We start from the raw sequence: 25,131 nt of genomic DNA, 5'->3' as shown, positions 1-25,131 counted from the left end.
CCCATCCCCCCATTTGCTAGCCTAATTTCGTTGCTTTTTGGTCCCAATTTGAAAATCCCCACAAAAATAGCCCAAATTTTTTCTTGCAATTTTTTGGTTCTTGTGAGATTTTGTTGTTTTGGTCCATGGATTTGTTGTTTGGCAAGTGGATCTAGCCTTTCCCCAACCATCCCCATCTTTCCCACCACGAAATCCATCAATTTCTTGCTTTTCCCACAATTTTTGCCCAAATTCGACCACCACCGGGCAATTTTCGCCCACCATCCCTGACCACTCCGGGCACCCGCACCCCGTACCGCCGGTTGCCCGCACCCCCCCAGAAACAGCCCACCAACAACACCATTTCGGCCATAACTTTCACCCGCGAAGTCCAATTTTGACGTTCTTTAGCTCGTTGAGTAGCTATTGACATCCTCCATCCATCTAGACAGGTTACAACATCATTTGAAGCCAACAAAATTTTGGCATTTTTCCATGTTTGCCTAGGCCCTCCACCATTATCATTCGCAAAACAACCATAGCTTTCCGCAACCTAACCCATTTTGATCCATATAGCATTTGTGGTTGCTTGAGTGGTGACTTGAGTCTCCTAAGGTGTTTCGGCTACTTAGTGATGGTTTCTTAATCATCAACCAGCACCACCTCCTCCGCGTTGCCAACTCCGGAACCACAAAAACATCGACCTTCCGCATTTGACCGATTTTGAGTTGCGGTTTCCGTTTCCTAAGGTGTTTCAGCTACTTAGGAACGTGTGACATCGACATCACCGCCATTCATCATCGCCTCGGAGTCGTCTTCGCCAACGATCTTCACCGTTGACACCGCTAACCGTAAGCAAGGACAGTAACCTCGACAACACTTAGTTCATTTCCTTGCTTTTGCATTGATAACCCGAGCCATTTTGCATCACTTCCCCATCGAGACTAGTGACTTGAGAATTGCCGGGCCACGCTATATTTGTGCACCGTAGTGATCTTGCTATCATCATTGTGCCCTAAGTCTCTCCCGTGCATATCTTACATACTTGTCTCATATCATACTTGGCTCGAGCATCAAGCATAGAAAAAAGAGATAAAATCTTTTAAGCAAAAGAGGAGAAACAAAGAGCTTGTAAGCAATAGCACTGAGCCATTTTTCATCGCTACATCATCTTGGTCATCACATACATAGCATATTTGGGATTGAAGACGACACGTTTCTCTCATAGGTAGGTGCACAAGCATATCTTGCCCATTTGAGCAATCGAGCTAGCGTCTCTCTAGCATCCGTACAACAAGAGCATTTTCCGGGGTTACACATCTTGAGCTCACTCCTTGGTTGTGCGGATCCCATCTATCTTCTGTGTGTGTTCCTAGTGATATCCTTGGGTTTCATCTATTTGATTTACTTGCAATTTTGTGAACCTTCTCAACCTTATTAATATCTTGACTAACATTTTCTTGAATTTTTTCTGCCACCGTCCTAACCAAGCTCCTCCATAAGCTTTACTTGTATAGGTGTGAGAAACAAACCCGGTACCAATTCTCCTATTGTGGCATTACATTGAGCAATACTTGATACATCAAAAATCCTCGGGAAAAGGTAACTTCAGTATTGCTCTCTCATTTTCCTACTCACCCCACTTGGTTATGATGGATAGACCAAGTTCTTCGGTGAACCCACTTTTCGAGGAGCAAGGTGATGATCACGAATAGGTCACCAAGAACCACTTCTTCGTCGCGCAACAAGCTCTACATCAAGAAAGTGAAGCTTTGGGTGAGCGCCTCGAGCAACTCGCCACTGACCTTCGTCAATCGGAAGCAAGGAACCGCGACTACCTAGAGGCCAAGCTCACCACACAAATGGAAGAATTTGGCAACATGATCGTAAGCCGTGCGTCTTCCTCAACCTCTTCGCCAAGACGGCGCCACTCAAGCCGCCGCTCAAGTCGTCAATCTTCGAACTACTCTTGTTACGATGCAAGTACTCCACGAGCTCGCTTCCATCAAAGTGACGACCCACGAGATCACCAAGCTCAAGAAAATCCATTCTATGGCAAGGGATTACAAGAACGAGTTTGAGCACGTGAAAGGGCGAAACGCCAAGCTCAAGAGGCTGAGGACCAAGAGCAACCTCCACAAGTGCAACGCCAAGAACCTCAATACGGTGATGCAATCCGACAAGCACAAGAGCGCCGTGAAGCACAAGCACTTGAGTGTGAAGCACAAGCACTCAAAGCACAACGCACACTCCATGAGGCCACTAGAGCTGTCGATGAGCGCAACCGCCAAGTGCGTGAGCAAGAGGAAGCACTTCGTCAAGCACGACAAGAAGAATCCGCATCATGTGAAGAGCAACAAGAAATGCGAAACCAAGCGCATATGCGTCATCGTCCTCCACGACAAGAATGACACCAAGTGGAACAAGTGCTTCAAGACCCTCCTCCACACCAAGAGCGACATCACGAGGAACGAGCATTTGAGGAACCTTCCTCCATGGCAAGAGCGACCTCAAAACCGCCACTATGATGAAGAACTCCGCTACGACAGGCTCAAGTTCACCATGCCCAAGTTCTCCGGAAGCAATGATCCCAAAGAATATCTCTCATGGGCATTGAAGGTGGACAAGATATTCCGCCTTCACAACTACGACGAGGAAAAGAAGATCGCCATGGCCTCCATTGAGTTTTAAGACTACGTTCTCATTTCGTGGGAACAAGTGATCGAGCGACGACAAGCAAGAGGCGAACCACCAATCACAACTTGGACGCAAATGAAGGATGTCATGAGAGCTTGCTTTGTGCCTACACACTACACCTGTGATCTTTTCAAGAAGTTGCAACTCCTCAAGCAAGGCACAATGTATTGGGAAATATAGCATGCAATTTCAAAAAAAAATCCTATGCTCACGCAAGATCTATCTAGGAGATGCATAGCAACGAGACGGGAGAGTGTGTGCACATACCCTCATAGACTGAAAGCGGAAGCGTTTGACAACACGGTTGATGTAGTCGAACTTCTTCTCGTTCCGACCGATCAAGCACCGAACGTACGGCACCTCCGAGTTCTGCACACGTTCAGCTCGATGACGTTCCTCAAACTCTTAATCCAGCAAAGTGTCGAGGGAGAGTGTCACATCCTAGTTAGTTCATGCATTAGAGTGTTGCATCATGTCTACATTTCACAGAAACCTGAAATGGGGATGCCAGAAACCCCCAGCACCCCCCCTGGAACAACTAGGGTTTACTAAAATTTTTCCAATGAACCTGAAATGCCCTCCATAAATGTTCACCACCTTTGGTCTTGGTTAAAACCTCTGCCAAAAATGGTTTCATATTTTTGGAGGCCATCTTGGATTTTTGCATAAGCCATAAGTATTTGCATTTGGGCATTTTAAATGCTATAAATATTTTCAAATGCCCAAATAATCTTGAAGGTATTTTTAGGCTGTTGGGAATAATCTCAAAGGTGCCTCAGAATATTTCCAGGATTTTTCCAAATGAAATAGTATTTTTACTATTTCAAAACACAGTACAGAAATAAATAAAAAGAGAAAAGAATAGAAGGCAGAAAACTTACCTGGCAGCCCACCTGGCGGCCCAGCACTGTGCTGGCCCGCGCCAGTCAGCTGCCTGCTCTCGCCAGAGCAGGCAGAGAGGTGACGCCGGCGAGCGTGAGCTCGCCACGGCGCCAGCAGCTTGCCGCCCCCGCCGCGGATGAGCTGGCCGACCTCTCTCGACGCGCCCCGAGCCCCTGGACATTGCCATTCTCCCCCATCGCCTCTCCCTCGCCTTCTCCCCACCATGGCCGACGCCGCCGCAGCCACCTCACCGGAGTAACCGCGGCCACCGTCGACCTCGCGCCGTACTACCGTGTCCTACAGCACCGCCGTCGCCCACTCCTTCGAGCAAGCCGAGCCCCGAGCGCTCGTTTGCCCCGAAGCTCCGTCACCGACCTCGCCTTCGCCGCTCACCGTCGGAGATCCCCTCCGCCGTCGCCACTGCTACAGCTCGTCTCCGACCTCGCCGTCTGCTCCGTCGCAACCGCCGTGAGCATGGCCACCTTCCCATCCTCTCCTCTCTCTCTCTCGAGCTCTGTAGCTACCGCACGAAGCTCACCCGAACGCGCCGCCGCACGAGCTCGTCGCCGACGAGGCTCCGGCCATCCAACGGCCATACCACCGTAGCCATTAGCTTCACCGCAACGCCAGGAACCCGTAGCACCCTCGCACGTTCCTCGCCGCGCTCTCTAGCTACGGTTTCCGACTACGCCCGTACCCCGGCAGCCGCACGGCTCGTCGCCGGCGTCGATTCCGGCGACCCCGAGCTCCACTACCACCACCAGTCGACGCGGTTCGCCCCCAGCTACACATAGGTACTCTCCGCCGTCCTTTTGGTCGCCGGAGGGGGATCCCGCACTCCACCGCCGCGTCTGGACGTCGCCGGCGGCTAAACGCCGGAGAGTCAACGTGGTTTGACCACAGGTCAACCCCCCCAGGGTCACTGACGAGTGGGGCCCGCCTGCTAACTAATCTGAGTTAGAGTTAAAACTAATCCTAATTAACTAATTACCTAACAGTGTCACTGACACAGGGGACCCACACGTCAGGTTTGACCTGGACGACCCCGTTGACCTGCTGACGTCACACTGACGTCAGGCTGACGCAGTAAAGCTTTTACTGGAATTATTCTTATATTGGAAATTCCAGAAATTATCACAAACTTCAAAAAATCATAGAAAATAATCTATAGCTCAGAATGAAAAGATTTATATATGAAAAATGATCAAAAAATCCATTCTATCCATCTGTACTGGTTTCATGCATGATTAAGCAAGTTAACCTACTGTTTTATACAGAACAAGATAAAGCACTAATATGGGCCATTTATGAACTTGGAATTTGAATCTTTGATTCAAATTAGTCCAAACCCATCTGGTCTTAGTTGCATTAGCCCAATACATCCATTTTGCCATGTCTCATGCATGCATCATATTATTGCACTTGCTTGGTGTTGATTGTGCTTCGGTATGCTCATTGTGGTAGGTCCTGCCTCCGAGGATATTCACGAGTATCCAACTGAAGGGCAGTATCCCACCACCACTCCATCAAGCAAGCAACCCATTGATCATTTCGATACAAACCCATCTTCTCGCTTCTGCTCTCGTTTACTGCATTAAGACAACGCGATTCAAACTGCTGTGTGTTGCGGTAGTTGAACCCACTTTCCTTTGCATGACCTGTCATTGCCACAGTAACTAGATGAAACCCACTAGCATGTGTAGGAGTTGATTGAGCCATGTTGTGTTCCTACAATGCTATGCTTGCTATGCTTAGAGTTGTGTCAGGTCTGGCTCATCAGGGTGATGAACTAGAGTGAAAGTGTGTGTGTCGGTAAAGAGAGTAAAGTGTTGAATACGATTTGGTAAAGGTATCGATGGGAGGCCATGTAGGAGTACATGGTGGGTTGTTTCATTGAGACCGTCCCTAAGAACTGAGATCTGTATGCGTGATTTAAGATTCAGCTACTACCACACATTGGGCCCGAAACCAATGGACCCCCTCGGCTTCTTATTCACCCTTGTCCTCTGTCCAGGAGTTGCACGTAGTTTCTGGTGTTTGTAGTAAGCTGGAGGCCGTGGACAGCGCTGACCAAGGGGTGGGCTGTGATGCGGTAGGCTCGTGGCCCGGTGTACCGAGTCGCCCGTTTGGTGACCGGGAACCCTGCACACATCGTTCGGGGCCGTATGTGGAAACCTCGGCCGGACTCCCTGCGGATGGAACCTGAATAGGCGATAAACCTGGACTAGAGACTCGAGTGTTTAGGTAGGCTGTGGCCGACACCCACGTTGGGCTTCCGCTTGAAGGTTGCCGAGTACACGTCGTGTAGCGACGATAAGTGGTGAGAGCGTGTGTGACGAAGTACACCCCTGCAGGGTATGAAACTATTCGAATAGCCGCGTCCGCGGTAAAGGACTACTTGGTCGCTTATGCAGTTCATAGACAAGTAAATGGATACTACTAAAAGCCTCAAGATAAGTGTGAGTACCGCGGATGGCCCTCTCGTTGGATGACGAGGGAGGATCCACGGTGGAGTATTGAGATGGTGATTAGTGGACTCGTGTGCGAAAACTATTTCACAAGTGGTGTATCGTAGGATAGCTTAGCCAAGAGTCAAAGCTGGCTTGCTGCAATAACCCCACTACCTTCTTGAGAATGAGCATGTATAGTAGGATCTGTTGTAAGACTTGCTGAGTACCTTTGTACTCATGTTGCTTTAATTACTGTTTTCAGACGACAACACCGCCCCTTCTGACGGGTTCTACGTAGAACTCGACGACGACGAGTGACGCGCCACCCAGGTGGTGATCTAGGCTTGTGAAGGGCCTATGTAGATAGACAGGCTTCGTCAAGCCTTCTTTCTTTCTAGTGTCTGTACCCAGACAGTTTGCTTCCGCATGTGCTTGTATGATTGTATGACTTGAGTGTCGGGTCATGTGACCCCTATCTGTATGAACAAGTTATGTAAGGCTCTCCGGAGCCCTTTAAATAAAGTACTTGAGTTGTAGAGTTTTGTTGTGATGCCATGTTGTATTTGCACATATCGAGCATATTGTGTGTATGTTTGAAATGCTTGGTATGTGTGGGATCCGACAATCTAGTTGTTTATCTTTAGCAGCCTCTCTTATGGGGAAATGTAGTCTAGTGCCTCCTTGAGCCATAGTAGTCCGCTACAGCCCGGTTCACCGGAGTCCTGCTAGCCCAGCACTACTGCTCTGGACACTTGACTGGCCGGCATGTGAGTCATATCGTTCCTGTGTCTGTCCCTTCGGGGAAATGTCACGCGGTGACATCCGGAGTCCTGCCTAGCCTGCTACAGCCCGGGTTCCCGGAGTCCTGTTAGCCCAGTGCTACAGCCCGGATTCACACGCTGCTGACCGACACGTTCGATGTTGATTCATGTATGCCTGTCCCCATACGTTAGTGCCGCTTTGGGTTCACGACTAGCCATGTCGGCCCGGGTTCTCTGTCATATGGATGCTAGCGACATTATCATATACGTGAGCCAAAAGGCGCAAACGGTCCCGGGCCATGGTAAGGCGACACCCGTGGGAGTACCGTGCGTGAGGCCGCAATGTTATATGAGGTGTTACAGGCTAGATCGGTGTGACTTGGAATCGGGGTCCTGACAGCGTTGGCATCAGAGCCGGACTGCCTGTAGGTGCGATAAGCCAAACTGGTCGATGTCGAGTCTAGAAATGCTTTAGTTATATGTAGGGGAATTGATTGTGGGAGGGAACGTAAGGTGCTTTTACTCCTTTACCTCATGCCCTCTGATCTGAGTCATACTCTTCTCATTCTACGCGGGTTAAGGACTAGGCTCTCTCCTCTCTATCAGGTTCACGTGTTACTAATCCGTAGTAACTTATAGGATTGTTGGTTCCATGCTTCGGTTCAGTTTCTATTACCCTAGTATGTTGTCGGTTGAACCAGAACCTTGACATGATGTTGTTGAGTGGTATTGCAAACTGTTGCGAATGTCTCAAATCCTTTTTCGAGCATTTACAACCGTTATGCTGTCCAAATTCTCCTAGAAATACTAATGCCTTGCATTATTTCGTGCTTTCAGATGGCCACCCGTTCCCAGAACCAAGTGGTTCGTCTGACCCGGTGCATCGGCGTACCTGGTCACACGGCCATGTTGGTCCGAGTGATGGTTGAGACAGGCTATCGTTGGTATCCCGAGTATACCGTCGAGGAGCAGTTCCGAGACTTTAATCAAAGTCAGTATCTTTGCACAGTCAGGATCTACCCATCTTATCCTGGAGCCACTGAACCCCTCCATTGCTCTTATGGACTTGGGGTTACTATCGAGATGTCTGTGCAGGACGCAGCTTACTCAATGATGACTATCATGCGAGCCAGAACTGCCTTGCTTCAGAACACCGACTTCTGCTATATGCCAGCAGCACTCCCTGGGGCACAGGGGTACTATCAGGCCACTTACTGTGATTCTACCCATGAGGGCTCACTACTCCGTACCACCACCGAGATGCTTGAGGACAAGGACCGTGAGAATCGTGCCTTGCGGATGGAGCTCTTTAATGCTCGTGCTGATCACTGGGCCACACTGACACGGTTTGCACCTGCCGTGCAAGCTGGGTTCATGGACATGAGGGACATATACCCCGTGCGATCTGGCCTGCCAGAATGTATGGAATGGCGTGATGTAGGAGGCATCACCCCTCCTCGTGGACCTCGTCTGCCACCGTTTGTTGGACCAAGGCCACACCCGAGTCCCTATGGACCGCAAGCTCCACAGGACCGACTGTTTCCAGATGATCATGTTCAGCTTCCAGGACATGGTGGTGACTTCTATGAGGATTACTACGGAGACGTCTGAGTTGGTAGTAGTTCCACTAGTATTGTAACAGTTGTAATCTCCACAGTCCTGCGTGTCTTGTGGGATACGACTTGGTGTGTATCACGTTCCGGAGGTGTAGAAAAATAATGTATAGGAGCTTGGAATGCCTCTGATGAGATGTATCGTCTTCATCGTAGTTGTACCTTGGCCTGGGCTTGTACTAACTATGTATGGCGTGTATGACCGTTGGTATATGTATGTTGCTATGTTACCATGTCATACTGATGGTCATCTCTGCATTCCGTGTTATCCATTACATTCCGCATTTCCCTATCAAGATTTAGCCATCCTCGTCTAAACCGTTGCTTTGTTTCTCCTAGGATGGTTAACACCCGCAACAACCCTGCTGTCCAGGCGCAGGGTGAAGCCAATGCAGCCAGGGCGGAGGATCTGCCCCAACCGCCTTCACTGGCCGAAGTTATGCTGGAGGCAGAAAGAAACAAGCGTGAGACTAACCGCTTGCTAGAGCGAATTGAGCAGAATACTGCACGTCACCAGAGGAACGACCTGGTGTCCATCAATGACTTTATCAAGCTGTACCCACCGAAGTTCAACCACTCCGTCGAGCCCCTTGATGCGGATGATTGGCTTCGCAGCATCACCCATAAGCTACGTTCTGCCAACGTAGCCGAAGCTGATAAGGTTACCTATGCTGCCTATCACCTCGAAGGCCCTGCTAGCCTTTGGTGGGAGAACTTTGAGGCTATGCGCCCAGCTGGCCAAATCACTACTTGGGCTGAATTCAGTGAGGCTTTCCGTGAGCATCACATTCCGGAGGGTCTCATAGATCGTAAGCGGGAAGAATTCTGCAACTTCACCCAAGGCAGACTGACCGTGGATGCTTACAGCCGTGAGTTTGGAAATCTAGCACGCTATGCTCCTGAAGAGGTATCCACCGACGCCAAGAAGCAGGCAAGGTTCCGCAAGGGACTTAGCCCCGAGCTTCGCCGTGATCTCCGTCTGCATGAGTGCACCTCTTTCCAGAAGTTGGTCAATAAGGCCATCAGTGCCGAGACAGGACAAACTGACTATGACGCTGCACGCAAGCACTCTCGTGACTTTGGTTCCTCATCTGGCTCCGGATCCCAGAAGCGCCGGGTCTGGATTCCAAATACTGCTCTGCCACCCAGGTTCACTCCGAGGCCATCCTTCGAGGCGCCTCGCCCCAACCAGCAGCATGCACCGCCCAAGGTTTATGGTGGCCCCGCTGCTAATGCTGCTCCACGCCCCAATATTGTGACATGCTTCAAGTGTGGAGAAACGGGTCACTATTTGCGCGAGTGCCCCCGAAACAACCTCAATCAACCTGGACAGTCCGTTGGCCGTGGTAAGCCAGCAGGAAAGACTTACTACGCCAAGCCAGCCACCACTGCACGTGGCCATGTCAACTATGTTTCAGCTGAAGAAACTCATGAGGATCCCAACGTCGTCCTTGGTACGCTCCTTGTTAATTGCCATCCGGCAACTGTTCTTTTCGATACTGGAGCATCTCATTCATTTATCTCTGAGAGCTATGCTCGATTACACAACACCACATTTAGTGACATGCCTACTTCCATGGAAATTCAAACTCCTGGTTCTAGATGGCAAACCTCTAAGATAAGCCATGGAAATGAAATTCTTGTTGACAGACTGGTCTTCCTTGCATCACTAATAGCTCTCAAGTCCTCGGACATAAACATCATCTTGGGTATGGACTGGATGTCAGCTCATTATGCTAAGATTGATTGTTCTACTAGAACTGTTCAACTCACCCATCCGTCGGGCAAGACAGTCAATGTTTTGACCCGAGTGTCTAAGCGTCAGCTCTACTCACTAAATGCCAACCCTCTCCCAGACCTCGAAGATGTGCCGGTAGTCCGTGACTTTCCGGATGTCTTCCCTGAAGAACTGCCAGGTATTCCACCTGACAGGGATGTTGAGTTCGTGATAGACCTTGTTCCAGGAACCGTCCCAATCTCCAGAAGACCCTATAAGATGGCACCCCTAGAGCTAGCCGAGCTTAAGAAACAACTCGATGAGTCCTTGAAAAAGGGTTTCATCCGTCCTAGTTCTTCTCCGTGGGCTTGCCCCGTCCTCTTCGTCAAGAAGAAGGATGGTACGGATCGGATGGTTGTAGATTACCGACCCGTCAACCTAGTCACAATCAAGAACAAGTATCCGCTTCCCAGGATCAACGACCTGTATGATCAGCTCGCTGGATCCTCAGTCTTCTCTAAAATGGATTTGAGGTTGGGCTACCATCAAATCAAAATCAAGAACGGGGACATTCCTAAAACGGCCTTTGTTACTCGTTATGGCCAATACGAGTATACAGTCATGTCCTTCGGGTTAACCAATGCTCCAGCCACCTTCTCTCGGTTAATGAACTCAATCTTCATGGAGTATTTGGATAAATTCGTCGTAGTATACCTCGATGATATACTCATCTACTCCAAGAACGAGGCAGAACATGCCGAGCATCTAAGGCTAGTACTAACGAAACTTCGAGAGCATCGCCTTTATGCCAAATTCTCCAAGTGTGAATTCTGGTTGCCAGAAGTGACCTATCTAGGCCACGTGATCTCTGGTAAGGGTATTGCTGTCAATCCCGAACGAGTTCAAGCCATCCTTGACTGGACTCCCCCTGAAACGGTCAAGCAAGTTCGGAGTTTCCTTGGCTTAGCGAGCTACTGCCGCCGCTTCGTCGAGAATTTCTCCAAGGTTGCTAAACCTCTAACCGAACTCCTCAAGAAAGATAAAAAGTTTGAGTGGACCCCACAGTGCGAGTTCAGCTTTCAGGAACTGAAAAGACGCCTGACATCTGCCCCCGTACTCGTACCACCAGATTTTTCTAAGGACTTTGTTATCTATTGCGACGCCTCGCGACAAGGACTAGGTTGCATACTCATGCAAGACCGTCATGTGATTGCCTACGCTTCCCGACAGTTGCGTCCACATGAGGATAATTATCCCACACAAGATCTAGAGCTTGCAGCCGTAGTCCATGCACTCAAAACATGGCGACATTACCTTCTCGGTAATCGTTGCGAGATTTTCACAGACCACCAGAGTCTGAAATACATCTTCACCCAACCGGATTTGAATCTCAGGCAAAGACGTTGGGTCGAGTTGATCTCAGACTACGACTTAGGAATTACTTACACCCCGGGCAAAGCCAACGTCATGGCTGATGCGCTAAGCCGTAAATCCTATTGTAACAACTTGATGTTACAACAAAGTCAACCACTTCTCCACGAGGAATTCTGTAAGCTTAACCTTCACATTGTTCCTCAAGGATTTCTATCCACCCTGGTGGCGAAACCTACCCTTACGGATCAGATCATTAAAGCTCAGAAGGTAGATCCGGGGATCTCCCGTATTAAGAGAAACATCAAGAAAGGAGTTGCGGATTGTTTCTCCGTTGATGACCAAGGTGTCGTGTTCTTTGGAGACCGCCTAGTGGTTCCCAAGGTACGCAACCTGAGGCGATTGATCCTTAAGGAAGCTCATGAATCTCCTCTCACCATTCATCCCGGTAGTACTAAAATGTATCAAGACCTACGCCAGAGGTTTTGGTGGACTAGGATGAAGAGAGAAATTGCTCAATACATTGCTAATTGCGACGTCTGCCGACGTGTTAAAGCAGAGCATCAACGACCTGCTCGCACCCTTCAGCCTCTGGCTATTCCTGAATGGAAATGGGATAAAATCGGTATGGATTTCATTACTGGGTTTCCCAGGACCAAGAGGGGAAACAATGCTATCTTCGTTGTTGTCGATCGTCTTTCCAAAGTAGCCCACTTCCTACCTGTTCGTGAGAGTATAACCGCTAGCCAGCTAGCAGACTTGTACATCTCCCGAATAGTGTCTCTGCATGGTGTTCCATTGGAAATTAACTCAGACCGTGGAAGTCTCTTCACCTCTCGATTTTGGGAAAGTTTCCAAAATGCTATGGGAACTCGTCTCTCTTTTAGCACCGCCTTTCACCCTCAATCAAGTGGTCAGGTAGAACGAGTTAATCAAATTCTGGAGGATATGCTCCGAGCTTCTGTCATCTCCTTCGGCATGGATTGGGAGAAATGCCTTCCATTCGCCGAGTTCGCTTATAACAATAGTTACCAAGCTAGTTTGGGCAAAGCCCCTTTCGAGGTTCTCTATGGACGAAAATGTCGAACGCCTCTTAACTGGTCGGAAACCGGGGAAAGACAACTCTTTGGCCCGGATATGATCCAGGAAGCAGAAGAGCAGGTTCACATTATTCGTGAGAAATTGAAAACAGCCCAATCTCGCCAAAAGAGCCATTATGATCGCAAACATAAGGCTATGACTTTTGAGGTTGACGAGAAGGCTTACCTTCGGGTGACTCCTTTAAAGGGAACCCATCGATTCGGTATCAAAGGCAAATTGGCCCCTCGCTACATTGGACCCTTTCGCATTCTTGCCAAGCGAGGAGAAGTTGCCTACCAATTGGAACTACCTCCGCATCTTTCCAAGGTTCATGACGTCTTCCACGTTTCCCAACTCAGGCGTTGCTTCTCGGATCCTATCCGTGGAGTGGACCACGAAACGCTTGATCTCCAAGATAATCTCACATATCGGGAGTATCCCGTTCGAATCCTTGATCAAGCCGAGCGTACCACTCGACGCCGAAACATCAAGTTTCTCAAAGTTCAATGGTCACACCATTCCGAGAAGAAGCTACTTGGGAAAGGGAGGATCGTCTTCGACTTGAGTACCCCACCTTCTTCCCAACGGATCCTAAATCTCGGGACGAGATTCTTTTGAGTGGGGGTGAGTTGTCACATCCTAGTTAGTTCATGCATTAGAGTGTTGCATCATGTCTACATTTCACAGAAACCTGAAATGGGGATGCCAGAAACCCCCAGCACCCCCCCTGGAACAACTAGGGTTTACTAATTTTTTTCCAATGAACCTGAAATGCCCTCCATAAATGTTCACCACCTTTGGTCTTGGTTAAAACCTCTGCCAAAAATGGTTTCATATTTTTGGAGGCCATCTTGGATTTTTGCACAAGCCATAAGTATTTGCATTTGGGCATTTTAAATGCTATAAATATTTTCAAATGCCCAAATAATCTTGAAGGTATTTTTAGGCTGTTGGGAATAATCTCAAAGGTGCCTCAGAATATTTCCAGGATTTTTCCAAATGAAATAGTATTTTTACTATTTCAAAACACAGTACAGAAATAAATAAAAAAGAGAAAAGAACAGAAGGCAGAAAACTTACCTGGCAGCCCACCTGGCGGCCCAGCACTGTGCTGGCCCGCGCCAGTCAGCTGCCTGCTCTCGCCAGAGCAGGCAGAGAGGTGACGCCGGCGAGCGTGAGCTCGCCACGGCGCCAGCAGCTTGCCGCCCCCGCCGCGGATGAGCTGGCCGACCTCTCTCGACGCGCCCCGAGCCCCTGGACATTGCCATTCTCCCCCATCGCCTCTCCCTCGCCTTCTCCCCACCATGGCCGACGCCGCCGCAGCCACCTCACCGGAGTAACCGCGGCCACCGTCGACCTCGCGCCGTACTAACGTGTCCTACAGCACCGCCGTCGCCCACTCCTTCGAGCAAGCCGAGCCCCGAGCGCTCGTTTGCCCCGAAGCTCCGTCACCGACCTCGCCTTCGCCGCTCACCGTCGGAGATCCCCTCCGCCGTCGCCACTGCTACAGCTCGTCTCCGACCTCGCCGTCTGCTCCGTCGCAACCGCCGTGAGCATGGCCACCTTCCCATCCTCTCCTCTCTCTCTCCCGAGCTCTGTAGCCACCGCACGAAGCTCACCCGAACGCGCCGCCGCACGAGCTCGTCGCCGACGAGGCTCCGGCCATCCAACGGCCGCACCACCGTAGCCATTAGCTCCACCGCAACGCCAGGAACCCGTAGCACCCTCGCACGTTCCTCGCCGCGCTCTCTAGCTACGGTTCCGACTACGCCCGTACCCCGGCAGCCGCACGGCTCGTCGCCGGCGTCGATTCCGGCGACCCCGAGCTCCACTACCACCACCAGTCGACGCGGCTCGCCCCCAGCTACACGTAGGTACTCTCCGCCGTCCTTTTGGTCGCCGGAGGGGGATCCCGCACTCCACCGCCGCGTCTGGACGTCGCCGGTGGCTAAACGCCAGCGAGTCAACGTGGTTTGACCACGGTTTAACCCCCCCAGGGTCACTGACGAGTGGGGCCCGCCTGCTAACTAATCTGAGTTAGAGTTAAAACTAATCCTAATTAACTAATTACCTAACAGTGTCACTGACACAGGGGACCCACACGTCAGGATTGACCTGGACGACCCCGTTGACCTGCTGACGTCACACTGACGTCAGGCTGACGCAGTAAAGCTTTTACTGGAATTATTCTTATATTGGAAATTCCAGAAATTATCACAAACTTCAAAAAATCATAGAAAATAATCTATAGCTCAGAATGAAAAGATTTATATATGAAAAATGATCAGAAAAATCCATTCTATCCATCTGTACTGGTTTCATGCATGATTAAGCAAGTTAACCTACTGTTTTATACAGAACAAGATAAAGCATTAATATGGGCCATTTATGAACTTGGAATTTGAATCTTTGATTCAAATTAGTCCAAACCCATCTGGTCTTAGTTGCATTAGCCCAACACATCCATCTTGCCATGTCTCATGCATGCATCATATTGTTGCACTTGCTTGGTGTTGATTGTGCTTCGGTATGCTCATCGTGGTAGGTCCTGCCTCCGAGGATATTCACGAGTATCCAACTGAAGGGCAGTATCCCACCACCACTCCGTCAGGCAAGCAACCCATTGATCATTTCGATACAAACCCATCTTCTCGCTTCTGCTCTCGTTTACTGCATTAAGACAACGCGATTCAAACTGCTGTGTGTTGCGGTAGTTGAACCCACTTTCCTTTGCATGACCTGTCATTGCCACAGTAACTAGATGAAACCCACTAGCATGTGTAGGAGTTGATTGAGCCATGTTGTGTTCCTACAATGCTATGCTTGCTATGCTTAGAGTTGTGTCAGGTCTGGCTCATCAGGGTGATGAACTAGAGTGAAAGTGTGTGTGTCGGTAAAGAGAGTAAAGTGTTGAATACGATTTGGTAAAGGTATCGATGGGAGGCCATGTAGGAGTACATGGTGGGTTGTTTCATTGAGACCGTCCCTAAGAACTGAGATCTGTATGCGTGATTTAAGATTCAGCTACTACCACACATTGGGCCCGAAACCAATGGACCCCCTCGGCTTCTTATTCACCCTTGTCCTCTGTCCAGGAGTTGCACGTAGTTTCTGGTGTTTGTAGTAAGCTGGAGGCCGTGGACAGCGCTGACCAAGGGGTGGGCTGTGATGCGGTAGGCTCGTGGCCCGGTGTACCGAGTCGCCCGTTTGGTGACCGGGAACCCTGCACACATCGTTCGGGGCCGTATGTGGAAACCTCGGCCGGACTCCCTGCGGATGGAACCTGAATAGGCGATAAACCTGGACTAGAGACTCGAGTGTTTAGGTAGGCTGTGGCCGACACCCACGTTGGGCTTCCGCTTGAAGGTTGCCGAGTACACGTCGTGTAGCGACGATAAGTGGTGAGAGCGTGTGTGACGAAGTACACCCCTGCAGGGTATGAAACTATTCGAATAGCCGCGTCCGCGGTAAAGGACTACTTGGTCGCTTATGCAGTTCATAGACAAGTAAATGGATACTACTAAAAGCCTCAAGATAAGTGTGAGTACCGCGGATGGCCCTCTCGTTGGATGACGAGGGAGGATCCACGGTGGAGTATTGAGATGGTGATTAGTGGACTCGTGTGCGAAAACTATTTCACAAGTGGTGTATCGTAGGATAGCTTAGCCAAGAGTCAAAGCTGGCTTGCTGCAATAACCCCACTACCTTCTTGAGAATGAGCATGTATAATAGGATCTGTTGTAAGACTTGCTGAGTACCTTTGTACTCATGTTGCTTTAATTACTGTTTTCAGACGACAACACCGCCCCTTCTGACGGGTTCTACGTAGAACTCGACGACGACGAGTGACGCGCCACCCAGGTGGTGATCTAGGCTTGTGAAGGGCCTATGTAGATAGACAGGCTTCGTCAAGCCTTCTTTCTTTCTAGTGTCTGTACCCAGACAGTTTGCTTCCGCATGTGCTTGTATGATTGTATGACTTGAGTGTCGGGTCATGTGACCCCTATCTGTATGAACAAGTTATGTAAGGCTCTCCGGAGCCCTTTAAATAAAGTACTTGAGTTGTAGAGTTTTGTTGTGATGCCATGTTGTATTTGCACATATCGAGCATATTGTGTGTATGTTTGAAATGCTTGGTATGTGTGGGATCCGACAATCTAGTTGTTTATCTTTAGCAGCCTCTCTTATGGGGAAATGTAGTCTAGTGCCTCCTTGAGCCATAGTAGTCCGCTACAGCCCGGTTCACCGGAGTCCTGCTAGCCCAGCACTACTGCTCTGGACACTTGACTGGCCGGCATGTGAGTCATATCGTTCCTGTGTCTGTCCCTTCGGGGAAATGTCACGCGGTGACATCCGGAGTCCTGCCTAGCCTGCTACAGCCCGGGTTCCCGGAGTCCTGTTAGCCCAGTGCTACAGCCCGGATTCACACGCTGCTGACCGACACGTTCGATGTTGATTCATGTATGCCTGTCCCCATACGTTAGTGCCGCTTTGGGTTCACGACTAGCCATGTCGGCCCGGGTTCTCTGTCATATGGATGCTAGCGACATTATCATATACGTGAGCCAAAAGGCGCAAACGGTCCCGGGCCATGGTAAGGCGACACCGTGGGAGTACCGTGCGTGAGGCCGCAATGTTATATGAGGTGTTACAGGCTAGACCGGTGTGACTTGGAATCGGGGTCCTGACAGAGAGTTTTTTCAGCACGACGGCGTGGTGACGGTGATGGTGAAGTAATCCGCGCAGGGATTCGCCTAAGCACTACGAAGATATGACTGGAGGTGTAATCTGTGGAGGGAGGCGCCGCACACGGCTAACAGATGTTGTTGTGTGCTCTAGGTGCCTCCCCCTCCCTCATATATGGGAGGGAGAGGGAGAAGCCAAGGGGGCACCCAAGTAGGAGGAATCCTACTTGGGTCCCTAGTCCTATTCGCCCCCTTACCATAATTTTCGGAGGGGCAAGGAAGGAGGAGGGAGGAGGGAAGGAAGGGGGAGGCCGCATCCCTCCCCTTCCTTTCTCTCTTCTCCTCTTTCCTTCCCCTCTAGGTTCAGCCTATATGGGGGGCACAGCAGCCCATGCTGGCTGCTGTGTTTCCCTTCTTCGCCAAGTAGGCCCATATCTTTGTCGGGGTGCCCAGAACCCCATTCCGGTGACCCGATATGTACCTGGTACCCACGGAACACTTCCGGTGTCCGAATACTATCGTCCTATATATCAATCTTTACCTGTCAACCATTTCCAGACTCCTCGTCTTGTACGTGATCTCATACGGGACTCCGAACAACATTCAGTCACCAAATCACATCACTCATATAATACAAAATCGTCATCGAACGTTAAGCGTGCGGACCGTACGGGTTCGAGAACTATATAGACATGACCGAGACATCTCTTTGGTCAATAACCAACAGCGGAACCTGGATGCTCCTGTTGATTCCCACATATTCTACGAAGATCTTTATAGGTCATACCATAATGACAACATATGTTATTCCCTTTGTCATCGGTATGTTACTTTCCCGAGATTCGATCATCGGTATCTTCATACCTAGTTCAATATCGTTACTGGCAAGTCTCTTTACTCGTTCTGTAATACATCATCCCGTAACTAACTCATTAGTCACATTGCTGGCAAGGCTTCTTATGATGTGTATTATCAAGAGGGCCCAGAGATACCTCTCTGATATTCGGAGTGACAAATCCTAATCTCGATCTATGCCAACCCAACAAATACCTTCGGAGATACCTGTAGAGCATCTTTATAATCACCTAGTTACGTTGTGACGTTTGATAGCACACAAGGTATTCCACCGGTATCCGGGAGTTGCATAATCTCATAGTCAAAGGAATATGTATATGACATGAAGAAAGCAATAGCAATAAAACTGAACGATCAATATGCTAGGCTAACAGATGGCTCTTGTCCATCACATCATTCTTCTAATGATGTGATCCCGTTCATCAAATGACAACACATGTCTATGGTTAGGAAACTTAACCATCTTTGATTAACGAGCTAGTCTAGTAGAGGCTTACTATGGACATGGTGTTTTGTCTATGTATCCACAAATGTATCAAGTTTCCGGTTAATACAATTCTAGCATGAATAATAAACATTTATCATGAATAAGGAAATATGAAATAAGTACATAACAACTTTATTATTGCTCCTAGGGCATATATCCTTCAGTCTCCCACTTGCACTAGAGTCAATAATTTTGATTACATAGTAATTATTCTAACACCCATGGAGTCTTGGTGCTGATCATGTTTTGCTCGTGGGAGAGGCTTAGTCAATGGGTCTGCCACATTCAGATTCGTATATATTTTGCAAATCTCTATGTCTCCCTTCTTGACTTGATCACGTATGGAGTTGAAGCGTGTCTTGATGTTTTTGGTTCTTTTGTTTAATCTGGATTCCTTCGCTAAGGCAATTGCTCCAGTATTGTCACAAAAGATTTTCATTGGACCCGATGCACTAGGTATTACACCTAGATCGGATATGAACTCCTTCATTTGCTGCTTACAGAGCAGCTATGTACTCCGCTTCACACGTAGATCTCGCCACGACGCTCTGCTTGGAACTGCACCAACTGACAGCTCCGCCATTCAATATAAATACATATCCGGTTTGTGACTTAGAGCCGTCCGGATCAGTGTCAAAGCTAGCATTGACGTAACCATTTACGACGAGCTCTTTGTCACCTCCATATACGAGAAACATATCCTTAGTCCTTTTCAGGTACTTCAGGATGTTCTTGACCGCTTTCCAGTGATCCACTCCTGGAATACTTTGGTACCTCCCTGCTAAACTTATAGCAAGGCACACATCAAGTCTGGTACAAAACAGAGTATACATGATAGAACCTATAGCTGAAGCATAGGGAATGGCTTTCATTTTTAATCTATCTTCTGAAGTGGTCGGGCATTGAGTCTGACTCAACTTCACACCTTGTAACACATGCAAGAACCCTTTCTTTGACTGATCCATTTTGAACTTCTTCAAAACTTTATCAAGGCAAGTGCTTTGTGAAAGTCCAATTAAGCGTCCTTATCTATCTCTATAGATCTTGATGCCCAATATATAAGCAGCTTCACCGAGGTCTTTCATTGAAAAACTCTTATTCAAGTATCCTTTTATGCTACCTAGAAATTCTATATCATTTCCAATCAACAATATGTCATCCACATATAATATTAGAAATGCTACAGAGCTCCCACTCACTTTCTTGTAAATACAGGCTTCTCCAAAAGTCTGTATAAAACCATATGCTTTGATCACCTCATCAAAACATATATTCCAACTCTGAGATGCTTGCACTAGTCCATAAATGGATCGCTGGAGCTTGCACACTTTGTTAGCACCTTTAGGATCGACAAAACCTTCTGGGTGCATCATATACAACTCTTCTTTAAGAAATCCATTAAGGAATGCAGTTTTGACGTCCATTTGCCAGATTTCATAATCATAAAATGCGGCAATTGCTAACATGATTCGGACAGACTTAAGCCTCTACGGGTGAGAAACTCCCATCGTAGTCAACTCCTTGAACTTGTCGAAAAACTTTCGCAACAAGTCGAGCTTTGTAGACAGTAACATTACCATCAACATCAGTCTTCTTCTTGAAGATCCATTTATTTTCTATGGCTCGCCAATCATCGGGCAAGTCAACCAAAGTCCACACTTTTTTCTCATACATGGATCCTATCTCAGATTTCAAGGCCTCAAGCCATATATGGGAATCTGGGTTCATCATAGATTCTTCATAGTTCGTAGGTTCGTCATGGTCTAGTAACATGACTTCCAGAACAGGGTTACCGTACCAATCTGGTGCGGGACATGCTCTGGTTGACCTAAGAAGTTCAGTAGTAACTTGATCTGAAGTTTCATGATCATTATCATTAGCTTCCTCTCAAGTTGGTGTCGGCATCACGGGAACGGTTTTCTTTGATGAGCTACTTTCCAATTTGAGAGAAGGTACAATTACCTCATCAAGTTCTACTTTCCTGCCACTCACTTCTTTCGACATAAACTCCTTCTCTAGAAAGGATCCATTCTTAGCAACAAAGATCTTGCCTTCGGATTTGTGATAGAAACAGTTTCTTTTGGGTATCCTATGAAGACACACTTCTCCGATTTGGGTTCGAGCTTATCAGGCTGAAGCTTTTTCACATAAGCATCGCAACCCCAAACTTTAAGAAACGACAGCTTAGGTTTCTTGCCAAACCATAGTTCATACGGTGCCGTCTCAACGGATTTAGACGGTTCCCTATTCAACGTGAATGCGGCTGTCTCTAATGCATAACCCCAAAACGATAGTGGTAAATCGGTAAGAGACATCATAGATCGCACCATATCTAATAAAATACGGTTACGACGTTCGGATACACCATTACGTTGTGGTGTTCTAGGTAGCGTGAGTTGTGAAACTATTCCACATTGTTTTAAATGAAGGCCAAACTCATAACTAAAATATTCGCCTCCGTGATAAGATCGTAGAAACTTTATTTTCTTGTTACGATGATTCTCCACTTCACTCTGAAATTCTTTGAACTTTTCAAATGTTTCAGACTTGTGTTTCATCAAGTAGATATACCCATATCTGCTTAAATCATTTGTGAAGGTCAGAAAATAACGATACCGGCCGCAAGCTTCAACACTCATCGGACCGCATACATCAGTATGTATTATTTCCAATAAGTCAGTGGCTCGCTCCATTGTTCTGGAGAATAGAGTTTTAGTCATCTTGCCCATGAGGCATGGTTCGCAAGCATCAAATGATTCATAATCAAGTGATTCCGAAAGCCCATTTGCATGGAGTTTCTTCATGCGTTTTACACCAATATGACCTAAACGGCAGTGCCACAAATATGTTGCATTATCATTATCAACTTTGCATCTTTTGGCATCAATATTATGAATATGTGTATCACGACAATCGAGATTCAATAAAAATAGACCACTCTTCAAGGGCGCATGACCATAAAAGATATTACTCATATAAATAGAACAACCATTATTATCTGATTTAAATGAATAACCGTCTCGCATTAAACAAGATCCAGATATAATGTTCATGCTCAACGCTGGCACCAAATAACAATTATTCAGGTCTAAAACTAATCCCAAAGGTAGATGTAGAGGTAGCATGCCGACGGTGATCACATTGACCTTGGAACCATTTCCAACGCACATCGTCACCTCGTACTTAGCTAATCTTCATTTAATCCGTAGCCCCTATTTCGAGTTACAAATATGAGCAACCGAACCAGTATCAAATACCCAGGCGCTACTACGAGCATTAGTAAAGTACACATCAATAACATGTATATCAAATATACCTTTGTTCACTTTGCCATCCTTCTTATCCGCCAAATACTTGTGGCAGTTCCGCTTCTATTTACCAGTCCCTTTGCAGTAGAAGCACTCAGTTTCAGGCTTGGGTCCAGATTTGGGCTTCTTCCCGGGAGTGGCAACTTGCTTGCCATTCTTCTTGAAGTTCCCCTTCTTTCCCTTGCCCTTTTTCTTGAAACTAGTGGTCTTGTTAACCATGAATACTTGATGCTCTTTCTTGATTCGTACCTCCGCAGCTTTGAGCAAAGCGAAGAGCTCGGGAATTGTCTTATCCATCCCTTGCATATTATAGTTCATCATGAAGCCTTTATAGCTTGGTGGCAGTGATTGGAGAACACTATCAATAACACTATCATCTGGAAAATTAACTCCCAGCTGAGTCAAGTGATTATGATACCCAGACATTTTGAGTATGTGTTCACTGACAGAGCTATTCTCCTCCATCTTGCAGCTATAGAACTTGTTGGAGACTTCATATCTCTCAACTTGGGCATTTGCTTGAAATATTAACGTCAATTCCTGGAACATCTCATATGGTCCATGACGTTCAAAACGTCTTTGAAGTCCCAATTCTAAGCTGTAAAGCATGGCACACTGAACTATCGAGTAGTCATCAACATGTGACTGACAGGCATTCACAACGTCTGCAGTTGCTGGAGGGGGTGGCACGCCTAGCAGTGCATGAAGGACATAATTTTTCTATGCAGCAATGAGGATAATCCTCAAGTTACGGACCCATTCCGTGTAGTTGCTACCATCATATTTCAACTTAGTTTTCTCTAGGAACGCATTAAAATTCAAGGGAACGGTAGCACAGGCCATTGATCTACAACATAGATATGCAAAAACTATCAGGACTAAGTTCATGATAAATTAAGTTCGATTAATCATATTACTTAAGAACCCCCACTTAGATTGACATCCCTCAAGTCATCTAAATGATACGTGATCCAAATCAACTAAACCATGTCCGATCATCACGTGAGATGGAGTACTCTTCAATGGTGAACATCTCTATGTTGATCATATCTACTATATGATTCACGTTCGACCTTTCGGTCTCCAGTGTTCCGAGGCCATGTCTATACATGCTAGGCCATCAAGTTTAACCCGAGTATTCCGCATGTGCAAAACTGCATTGCACCCGTTGTATGTGAACGTAGAGACTATCACACCCGATCATCACGTGGTGTCTCAGCACGACAAATTGTCGCAATGGTGCATACTCAGGGAGAACACTTATACCTTGAAATTTTAGTTAAGGGATCATCTTATAATGCTACGCTGTACTAAGCAAAATAAGATGCATAAAAGATAAACATCACATGCAATCAAAATATGTGACATGATATGGCCATCATCATCTTGTGCCTTTGATCTCCATCTCCAAAGCACCGTCATGATCTCCATCGTCACCGGCTTGACACCTTGATCTCCATCGTAGCGTCGTGGTTGTCTCGCCAACTATTGCTTCTACAACTATTGCTAACGCATGGTGATAAAGTAAAGCAATTACATGGTGTTTGCATTTCATACAATAAAGCGACAACCATAAGGCTCCTGCCAGTTGTCGATTACAAAACATGATCATCTCATACAATAACATATATCATATCATGTCTTGACCATATCACATCACAACATGCCCTGCAAAAACAAGTTAGACATCCTCTACTTTGTTGTTGCAAGTTTTACGTGGCTGCTATGGGCTTCTAGCAAGAACCGTTCTTACCTACGCATCAAAACCACAACGGTGATTTATCAAGTTTGCTGTTTTAACCTTCAACAAGGACCGGCCGTAATCAAATTCGATTCAACTAAAGTTGGAGAAACAGACACCCGCCAGTCACCTTTATGCAAAACTAGTTGCATCTCTATCGGTGGAACCGGTCTCATGATCGTGGTCATGTAAGGTTGGTCCGGGCCGCTTCATCCAACAATACAGCCAAATCAAAATAAGACATTGGTGGTAAGCAGTATGATGATCACCGCCCACAACACATTGTGTTCTACTCGTGCATATCATCTACGCATAGACCTGGCTCGGATGCCACTGTTGGGAAATGTAGCATGCAATTTCAAAAAAAATCCTACGCTCACACAAGATCTATCTAGGAGATGCATAGCAATGAGAGGGAGAGTGTGTCCACGTACCCTCATAGACCGAAAGCGGAAGCATTTGACAACGTGGTTGATGTAGTCGAACTTCTTCTCGTTCCGACCAATCAAGCACCGAACGTACGACACCTCCGAGTTCTACACACGTTCAGCTCGATGATGTCCCTAGTACTCTTAATCCAGCAAAGTGTCGAGGGAGAGTTTTGTCAGCACGACGGATGGTGATAGTGATGGTGAAGTAATCCGCGCAGGGCTTCACCTAACCACTACGAACATATGACCGGAGGTGTAATCTATGGAGGGATGTGCTGCACACAGCTAACAGATGTTGTTGTGTGTTCTAGGTGCCTCCCCCCTCATATATATAGGCGGGAGGGAGAGGGAGCAGACAAGGGGGTGCCCAAGTAGGAGGAATCCTACTTGGGGCCCTAGTCCTATTCGCCCCCCCCCCCCCTACCACAATTTCCGGAGGGTGGAAGGAAGGAGGAGGGAGGAGGGAAGGAAGGGGAGGCCGAATCCCTCCCCTTCCTTTCTATCTTCCCCTCTTTCCTTCCCCTCCAGGTTCGGCCTATATGGGGGGGGGCGCAGCAGCCCATGCTGGCTGCTGCGTTTCCCCTCTTGGCCCTGTAGGCCCATATCTTTGTCGGGGGTGCCCGGAACCCCTTTCCGGTGACCCGATACGTACCCGGTACCCCCGGAACACTTCCGGTGTACGAATACTATCGTCCTGTATATCAATCTTTACCTCTCAACCATTTCCAGAGTCCTCGTCATGTCCGTGATCTCATCCGGGACTCCGAACAACATTCGGTCACCAAACCACATAACTCATATAATACAAAATCGTCCTCGAATGTTAAGCGTGTGGACCCTACGGGTTCGAGAACTATGTAGACATGAACGAGACATCTCTCCGGTCCATAACCAACAGCGGAACCTGGATGCTCATGTTGGTTCCCACATATTCTACGAAGATCCTTATCAGTCATACCGTAATGACAACATACGTTATTCCCTTTGTCATCGGTATGTTACTTGCCCGAGTTTCGATCGTCGGTATCTTCATACCTAGTTCAATCTCGTTACTGGAAAGTCTCTTTACTCGTT

Source organism: Triticum aestivum, chromosome 6D (genome assembly GCF_018294505.1).
Source record: "Triticum aestivum cultivar Chinese Spring chromosome 6D, IWGSC CS RefSeq v2.1, whole genome shotgun sequence".
Taxonomy (NCBI): Eukaryota; Viridiplantae; Streptophyta; class Magnoliopsida; order Poales; family Poaceae; genus Triticum; species Triticum aestivum.
Note: the sequence above shows the minus strand (reverse complement) of the source record.